General features: G+C 43.9%; 1 protein-coding gene across 1 annotated transcript in view; it reads left to right on the top strand.

The window, feature by feature from the left end:
• Positions 1 to 550: 550 nt before the first annotated feature.
• The window catches only part of B4galt1 (beta-1,4-galactosyltransferase 1), a 36398-nt gene continuing 27320 nt past the window's right edge, over positions 551 to 9628 (top strand). The window contains exon 1 of the mRNA XM_036179805.1: positions 551 to 596. The gene's annotated coding sequence lies outside the window, so the exon portion shown is untranslated. The remainder of the gene's footprint in view (positions 597 to 9628) is intronic.

Raw genomic sequence — 9628 nt, 5'->3', positions numbered from 1 at the left:
GCCTTTTGTCTGGCTTACAGGGCTGGAGATTGAATTCAGGGCCTCATACACGCCAGGGCAGGCCTCTTTGGGACACTAATAGAAGCCTGCTTAGTCGCAGAAATGGTAAAGTAATTAGAGCCAGGGATTTCAGATGGCCACAAGTTTACAGGTCCAGGAGATGAGGCCATACTCAACTTGTAAGGGACACTGCCTTCCTCTTTTAGTCCCTTCCTGTATCTTCTACCAAATTCACAGTTCCCTTCTGACACAATAGGACACTCTGGCTCCACTGAGTCAGGACATAGCTGTTTTTTCCTATGTGAAATGGAATCACGTCTTTCCTTGGAGAGTTTGCAAGAGGATTCAATGACATGAGGCGTAGAATTGTTGATAAATACTGTTCCCTTGGGCACAGAAGGCATACACATTCAGTTCCTTAGGCGATTTGGTAATTTCTTCCAAATAGAGAAGTGTGAAGCTATGACCAAAGCTTACGGAAGTGGAAAATTCAGCTGTGGTCTGGGGGAGACTGGCCTGGCCGGTGTGTACGGATCTACTCTAGGCCACAAGGAGAAGGACCTCATCTTGTTAGTCTGCACTGGGAACATACTTGGGTATGTGCTTCCATGGGTTAGGTGGGCCAGGTATTTGAAGCTGCCTACACAACCTTCTCCGGGTGGACATAGTTTGTAAGTTTTTGGAACATAAACAGTTAAAAGTTTTTCAGAAGGAGCCAGAAAGGAGTGTTGGATATTTTGTGGCCTCTCAAGATGTGAGAAGGTATGTTATTAAAATTAAAAAAAAAAAAAAATGGAAAATTCTGCATAGAGAAACCTTGTCTTAAAAAAAAATGAAGAAAAAAATGTGTCTTCAGTTAGGTTGTATGTTTAGCATGTTGGTAGACCACTTAAAGCACAAGCCTGGGATAGCCCTCTATGCTCTACATGGGGGCTGGAGCTGAAATCCAAGATGCCTTGTCTGGAAGTCAGGTCTGTTGCCATTGTACTGCGTAATCTCTGGGTCTCGGTTTGCCTAGGGATAAGACTGAGGGTTGGCTTAAATGCTCATTGGAGTATCTTCCTGCCTGATGTTGCTATTGTAGCCGTGGTTAGCCAAAAGGCTTCATTGTAAGACGCTGGAGTGCTTCCTGGGGCCGACTCATAAAGCTGGGAGAGTTGTCAGTGGGCCTTGAGAACCAGGGTTGAGTCTTAACTGAAGAAATGTACACCTGCCCTGTCCTCACATGATATTTTTGTTTACAGATTCACACTTGAGAATTATCAATCCAGTTACAAGAAAGTTCTCTCTCTCTCTCTCTCTCTCTCTCTCTCTCTCTCTCACTCTCACTCACACACACACACACACACACACACACACACACACTCACACTCACTGCACTCCATGTTTTAAGTAAATTATAACTGTGTTGAGCTGCATTCATAGCTATCCATGATTGCTTTTGGCAGACACACCTGCTTAGATTCATCTGGCAAACCTGGTGCCTAAGCAGGACGGCAGATGCTGGTGGTGAGTTGATGAGTTGCTCAGTGTGAAAATCTAGTCAGTAGGAGCCATCCTGACTACTAGGCTGCAGCCACAATAACATCAGTCATGTACAACTTCATATTTGTCCAGCATTCCCTACAGGCCAGGCATTGGGGTAGGTTTTTCATGAACAGTTATAGCAGCAGCTCATTTCCTTGCTTAATTGTCCTGACCAGAACCTCTGTTATAATGCTGAATAGGTGTTGGTAAAAGAGGGCATCCTTTTGTTCTTCCTTAGTGCTGAAATACTCAGGTTTCCACCGTTAAGAATTGTGTTGGGAGTTTCATGGCACACACCTTTTATCCCAGCACTCAGGTGGCAGAGGCAGGTGGATCTCTATGAGTTCAAGGACGGCCTGGTCTATAGATAAAGTTCTAGGACAGCCAGGACTGCACAGAGAAACCCTATCTTGGAAAACAAAAGCAGAAAACAAACAAGCAAGCAAAAGACTTCTGTAGATGCAGACAGCCCTACACAGAAGGCCACAGATGGCTCGGGGAGCTGAGAAGTCAAAGGCCAGAGTGGAGAAGTCAGTTTGCGCTAGCCTCAGGCTGTCATGGTGACAGATAACCCAGACCTGCAGGCCTGGGAGCTGGATGCCTTCCTTCCTCCCGGCAGCCCTTGAGTAACAACACATCCTGTCCCACCATTGTTTTCTTCCTCTCTTTTGATTTTCCCCTTTCCCATCCAGCTACCAAACTTCGCTTCATGGCCCGTCATCGTCATTGTTCTCCTTCCAGGTTCCCTTGCCTTCTCGCATTTGTTGTATTTTGTCTTTATTCTCATTCCTGTTTCTGAACCCTGCCCCAGGCAGCCCTGCTCCTGTGTTTACAGCATGTGTGCCTCCACTTGCCACACAGAAGCCACGGGGGGGGGGGGGGTGTGTGTGTGTGTGTGTGTGTGTGTGTGTGTGTGTGTAATTAAAACCATTACATTTTTTAGATTAACCTGCAGTAACATTGATTTGTCATATAATTTTATGGACTCAAACACCACCAGAATCAAAATATAGAACAGTTCAGTCCTTTCAAAGTGCTCCTTATTAGTCATAGTCTCCTCTCACTTATCCCAGACAACTGTTTGGTTTGAGACAGGGTCTCACTTTATAGTTTACACTGCCCTAGAACTCATTGTTCAGGCTAGGCTGGCATTGGACTTTGAATACTCCTCCTGCCTCCCATGCTAAGATTATAAGTATGAACCATCACACCCAGCCATCTTTTTTCTACTTCCTCCATCTCAGGGCCTTACTTGTAATAGGTAGGCATGTTACTACTGAGCCCCAGTGTGTGCGTGCGTGCGTGCGTGTGTGTGTGTGTGTGTGTGTATGTATGTATGTACACATGTGTACTTGTGTTTTGGGACCAGATCTCCGATGGCTGGTCTAGAATTCATGTTTGTTCTCAACTTCCTGAGTCCTGCCATTATATGCACCACCATACCTAGTTCCTTACAAAGATTTTGTCAGTTGTACCAATTTATGTGGTAAAAAGAAGATCAGCAATTATGTATAATATTCAGCCTCTCCATCTGGCACCATATCCCATACTTCTTTGTATTTTACTATAGGACATTGTTGAATAGCAGAAGCCAATTATTTTGTAGAAATTTCCTCTGGTTTGCTGTTTGTTCATGATGACACTTTTTGTGTGCTGGGTCTCACTATGTAGCCCAAGCTAGCTTTGCACTTACGTTCCTCCTGGGCTATTCCCTTAGCCTATTGTTATTATGTAAATATTCAATTATTCTTCAAACTTTCCTTCACCGGATTTTTTTAACATCTGTGGTCATTTATTCCTGAATCAGTTACGATGGTGGTTGATTTCTTTGCATTTGTTACTTAGATCTTCTCATCAATTTTCTGTTTTCTTCTACTCTTTGATTGATAGATAATGCAGACTGGGAATCCTTTGTTTTTAATTATTTTTTGAGGTTATAGTATAATTACATCATTTCCCCTTCCCTTTCTTCCCTCCAAACTCTCCCATATACTCCTCCTTGCTTTTTCAGATTCACGACCTTGTTTTCATTAGCTGTTGTTATATACATATTTGTATGTGCAGAGATATTCCTAAATGCCTAAGTACAGTCTGCTCAGACTGTGGAGTCGTGGTTTTTACCTTCTTCAATGGGTTACGGCTTTCACTGTCATTATCTATTCGATGCTTACCATCTCAGCCTTACCAATGGGATCCCCGCTGACTGGCTCCTGTATCCTTTTGATCTATTCCGTCATTCTTGGAGCAGCTTCTTCTAGGAAACAGTGAGGTGCTTCAGGAGGCTGCTCTTTCCCTGACAGCCCTGGCACCAGCCATTTTTCCAGTGAGTACTAGTTCTTTTCAGGAGAGGATATATTTAGAAAACAAGAATTAGCTGCCAGGTGTTTACTTTTGTTTTTAGGGTCCATTTACCATGTGTACGCTTAGCCTGTTGACTCTCTTCCGATTTTCTCCTTTCTTTCCCTTTTTCCACACTACTTGGCCAGATAGCGCTCTGAGGAGCAGCCTTATACAGGACTCCCCCATCCCTGCCTTCCTGCCTTTCATCTCATCGGAGGGACGGAGGGACGCTGGGATTACAGATGTGTGCTAGCAAGCCCAGTTTTGAGTGGGTTTTGAAGGATTTGAACTCGGGTCCCCTTGCTGGTGCAGCAGGTGCTTTACCCACTGGGCCATCTCCCCAGCCCGCCATGGGGTTTCTAGGAGCCTTCTTTCTGAGATGGACAGCTAAAGGCAGGTGCACTTTCTACAAACCCCAGCAAGGGGTAAGAGGAGCAATCTGTCTTTAGCCTTGCACCAAATGAAGCAGAAATTTATTCTTGGATTTCCCTACAAAGGTGAACACCAAGCTAGTTAATTGCACCAGAGACATTCTTGACCTGCAATCACAAACTCGTGAGAGTTTACAATGTTGGTAAACCTTCTCACCTTGGGTGGAAACCTTTTTACCTTTGGACAGAAGTAAACTGTCACATCTCCAGTTCTGGAGTCTCCAAAAGATTCCCTGCGCTGTCTTGTTTCTACTGCCCCCACTGAATTCAAGAGCTACAACCAACAGACAGGCTTGAGAAGAGTTTAGTGAAGTCATGTCAGACCCAACTTTCATGTCGCCTCCCTCCCTTTACTCCCTGGAACCCGAGATTGAGAAGGATTCAGAGACAGAGGTGGGCAGAGCATGGGGACACGGGGACAGCAGAGGCCTGACTGTTCAGATCTGCTGTCCTCCATGTAGCTGTATCATGACCGTCAGAACCCTAAAGGATTAGTGAAGGACAGGGCGAGACAGCTCTTCAGAGGCAAGGTTGCTCCTGTGCGACTGTGTCAGCCCCTCTTGCCTTAACTTCTCTTCAGATGGACGGATTGTGGGGTCTCTTCTGGGCCTGGGCAGGAGTCTTTAGGATCTGATTTAGGTTCAAGGTGATGTAATCTGGTCATAACTTTGTTCCTTTACTTAGATTTAGGTCTTAATGCCTTTGGTGACATCTCCATGGACTGAATGGCCAAGTTAGGCTTTTCTGGTCATCCCACAGCCTGAATAAGACGTTGAGATTTGGAGATTTGGGCTTATTCTCACAAGGAGTGAGTAGTAGCACGGGGTGAAGAGTGTGTTCTGTATGGCAGCGTGAGGCCCGGATGTGAGAAGGCAGTGAATGCGTTTTCATTAGGTTAGTCCACCCTTTGCTGCAAACTCAAATTACAGGCCTGTAGCCTGAAGAAAGTTTAAATTAAACATTTAAACTTATTTTGGGCAGTACCAGCAGCTGATGAATTGGGAGCTGCGCCTGGAAACAAAAGGCTTCCTTTGTCTCAAAACAAAACAAGAATTACAGTTATAATATCTAGTCTATTTATAATAAATAGTTTATTTGGCAAAATTAAAGAAGATATCCTATCTTATATTTGTGAGTCTAAGGTTTTATATCTAACTTATGTTTTATCATAACTAAGGAAAATTGTAACTATCTAGTCTTCAACTACATCAAAGACCTTAGAAGGATATAATATTACCTGAGAACCAGGAGAAGGACACAAGCAACTTTCAGGAGTCTTGCGAGAGTAGACAGAGACAGCTGGCAGCCTGGACAGTCATCCAAGGTTCTTCTGTAAAGTTGGGGCAACTGTCTTCAGCCCACAGGTCTAGAGTCTCTCAGTCACTTTTCTCAGTGTCCTATAGAGTGTTTGGCAGTTTCCTCTGCGAAGCAGGAACCTGAAGGACCATTTTGCCAAGCAAAGTTCAGTGGTCACCTTTCTATGGGTCCTGCATTTCTAGTTGATCAAGCAGTCCAGGCAAGAACAGTGTCTTGCCTAAATGGCTGTTTTTACCAAAAAGAATATAAACTCCATTTAGAGTGTCTTCGAGGCCCATCCTCCTTTCTGAAGTAAATCGGTGCTGCCCGGATCAGACATGTCTCATTGACCAGAAAAATCTAAATTTTTTTGTTTGTTTGTTTGTTTTTTGTTTTTCGAGACAGGGTTTATCTGTGTAGCTTTGTGCCTTTTCTGAAACTCACTTGGTAGCCCAGGCTGGCCTCGAACTCACAGAGATCCGCCTGGCTCTGCCTCCCGAGTGCTGGGATTAAAGGCGTGCGCCACCACCACCCAGCCGAAAAAAATCTAAATTTTTAAAAAATATTTTAAATGCCATATTCTGTAGGTCTTTGAAGTGTTTGAAGATTACATGTCTATTTGAAATATATCAATGTATACCTAGAAAACTTAACTAACATGCTACAAGTTTGACTATCATAGAAGACTAATTATTAATCTGTATTTCTTAATTATCCATTACAATATAAATAAGTTACATAAACATAATACCTCAAACGAGAATAGAAATATATATACAGTATAACAAAATTAAGTTTAAACTTAAACTAAAGTCCATAACAATGTAAAACATTTTAAAACGAGTTGTTACTCTTTAAAAGTAGGTTCATGCCGGCGGTGGTGGCGCACGCCTGTAATCCCAGCACTTGGGAGGCAGATGCAGGTGGATCTCTGTGAGTTCAAGGCCAGCCTGGTCTCCAAAGTGATTTCCAGGAAAAATCGCAAAGCTACCCAGAGAAACCCTGTCTCCAAAAAAAAACAAAACAAAACAAACACACACACACACACATACACACAAAAAAAGGAGGTTCATTCATTTTTACCCTTTTATCCTATCATATCAAGTGTGGTGGTATTGTGTTCCCCAAAATATTGTGCACCCTAATAAACTTATCTGGGGTCAGAGACAGAACAGACACAATATTAAACATAGAGCATAGGCAGTGGTAGCACATGCCTTTAATCCTAGCATTCCAGAGGCAGAAATCCATCTGTTCAAGGATACAGCCAAGCATGGTGACTCACGCCTTTCATCCCAGGGAGTGATGGTAGAAAGCAGAAAGGTATATAAGGCATGAAGACCAGAAACTAGAAGCATTTGGCTGGTTAAGATTTTGGCTGGTTAAGGTTTTAGGCTTTGAGCAGCACAGTTCAGCCGAGATTCATTCTGAATGAGGACTCAGAGGCTTCCAGTCTGAGGAAACAGGATCAGCTGAGGAACTGGTGAGGTGAGGTAGCTATGGCTTGTTCTGCTTCTCTGATCTTCCAGCAGTCACCCCAATACCTGGCTCCAGGTTTGATTTTATTAATAAGACCTGTTAAGATTCCTGCTACATCCAATGTTCTTTTTTCATCTCCAGGGGCACTAGACACACATGTGGTACATATACATGGAGATAAAACACTCATATAATTAAAAAAATCAAATCAAAATCAGAGATGCAGCTTTCTGGGCTACTCAGAATGTGTGTGTGTGTGTGTGTGTGTGTGTGTGTGTGTGTGTGTGTGTGTAGACATGCTGCCCAGCATGAGTTTCCCTTCAGTGCACAGCTTGAGTGTGGTGGATGGCAACCTCACTAGCAGTGTGAAGGCCGACCACAATGCTTGGCCTTTGAAGGCTAGCTAGGTCTTTAATGGTGAAGACAGCCATGTATCACTGTGTGGGAAATAACAGGTCCATGAAGCTGATGGCTCACTGTTGCTGAGGCTGCTTTCTGCACATGGAAGGTTACAAAGTGGGGCTGTGTAGGCATGTGACAAGGCTGCCCCAAGCAGAGAGATGGACAGAGGAGCCACTAGCCCCACAATGATGGGCTTTCTGCTTGATCGTCTGGCTTTGTCTTGTAGGTCTCCTCTGGCAGGTTCCTTTATGTTTTGAGCAAATACTTTGTTTTTCTCAGTCTCTAAGTCTAGCCATCTTCTACCACAGATGTGTTCTGTTTCCTGTCGAAATGGGCTTCTCCCTCTGGGTTGAACAGTGGGTGATGAGTTGGCAGGAAGAGCAGTGGGTGTGGAACTTGTGTTCTGTGCATGTGCCCAAGATGTTGTGTCAGCAGCAGGAAAAGAGACCTTTCTTTCTTCTTTTCTTGGTTTGTTCTTTTTCATAGCCAAGTCCTGTGATGTGGAACCAGGCATAATTGTACACACCTGTAATCCCAGCACTTGCGAGGGAGAGGGCGGAAGCAGGTCAAAGTCATCCTCAGCTGTACAGTGAGTTTGAGTTGAGCCACCTGGGCTATATGAGAATCCGTCTCAAAACTGAACAGAAATTATATATGATTTGAAGCCTTAAAAATTTTTACATTTATTCAGGCTGGAGAGATGGCTCAGTGGCAAAGAGCACTGGCTGCTCTTCCAGAGGATTCAGTTCAATTCCCTGTACCCACATGGCAGCTCACACCGGTCTGTAACTCTAGTTCTAGGATTTCTCCACACCCTCACACAGACATACATTCAGTCAAAACACCAATGAACATAAAATAAAAATAAATTATTTAAAAAACATTTATTTACATTTATTCATTTAGTGTGTATGTTAGTTAGGGTTTGTATTAATGAAGAGTCCCCATGATCGTGGCAACTCGTATAAGGGAACATTTAATCGGGGTGCTCAGGTACAATTTCAGAGGTTTAGTCCATTATCATCTTGGTGGGAAGCATGGCAGTGTGCAGGCAGATGTGCTGCTGGAGTAGCTGAGAGTCTTACATCCTGCAAGCAACAGGAAGTTGGCTGAGACACTGGGCGGTATACTGAGCATAGGAAAACTCAAAGCCTGTCCCCACAGCAACACACTTCCTCCAATAAGGCCATACCAACTCCAACAAAGCCACACTGCCTAATAGTGCCACTCCCTGTAAGATTATGGGGGCCAGTTACTTGCAAACCACCACAGTGCATGTGTGTGCTTGAGGGTGTGCACCATGGCACACTTGTGGACAAGCTATGGAGGACAGTTGTCCCCTTCCCCATTGGGTTCTAGAGACTGAACATGAGGCTTGTATCACCAGGCAGCAAGCACCTTTACCTGTTTAGTCTTTCTATTGGAAGGTATTTTCTTTGAAGATATAACTAAAACTGCAATTACCTTTCCTTGGGTTATAGTTTAAATTATTTTTAGTTCAGCTTTAAAGACATGCCAAAGGTACAATAATAAAATGACACAAACATTTGATTTAAGAAGTAAATTATGGGCCGAGCGGTGGTGGCTCACGCCTTTAATCACAGCACTTGAGAGGCAGAGGCAGGAGGATCTCTGTGAGTTTGAGGCCAGCCTGATTTACAGAGTGAGTTCCAGGAAAGCCAGGGTACACAGAGAAACTCTGTCTTGGGGGGGGGGGGGAGGGGGGGAGATAAACCATTTATAGTGACTCCTTTGGAATCTTTGTGAGTTAAATGCTCTTTCTTAATTAAAAATTTAAAATCACTTTATTTATTCGTGTGTGTATTTGGGAGCACTTGCCATATATGCATGTGGAAGTCACAACTTGTGAGTGATAGTTCTTTCCATCCACCCTTTGGATCCCAGGGTTCCAACTCAGGTCCTCAGGCAGCAGACACCTTTGTCCACTGAGCCATCTCACTAGCCCAGTTCTTTAACAAGAATCTGAGCGTGTTTGTTAATGTATGTGTTTGTGTGTGTGTATGCAGATGCCACAGCACAGATGGAAAGGTCAGAGGACAACTGGAGGAGCCAGTTCTCTCTCAGCATGTGGGTCCTGGGGTCAGACTCAGGTCATTAGGTGTGGTAGTAAGTACCTTACCCTTATCTCACTG

This window comes from Onychomys torridus, chromosome 2 (genome assembly GCF_903995425.1).
Source record: "Onychomys torridus chromosome 2, mOncTor1.1, whole genome shotgun sequence".
NCBI lineage: Eukaryota > Metazoa > Chordata > Mammalia > Rodentia > Cricetidae > Onychomys > Onychomys torridus.
Note: the sequence above shows the minus strand (reverse complement) of the source record. Positions and strands in the feature narration are given on the sequence as shown.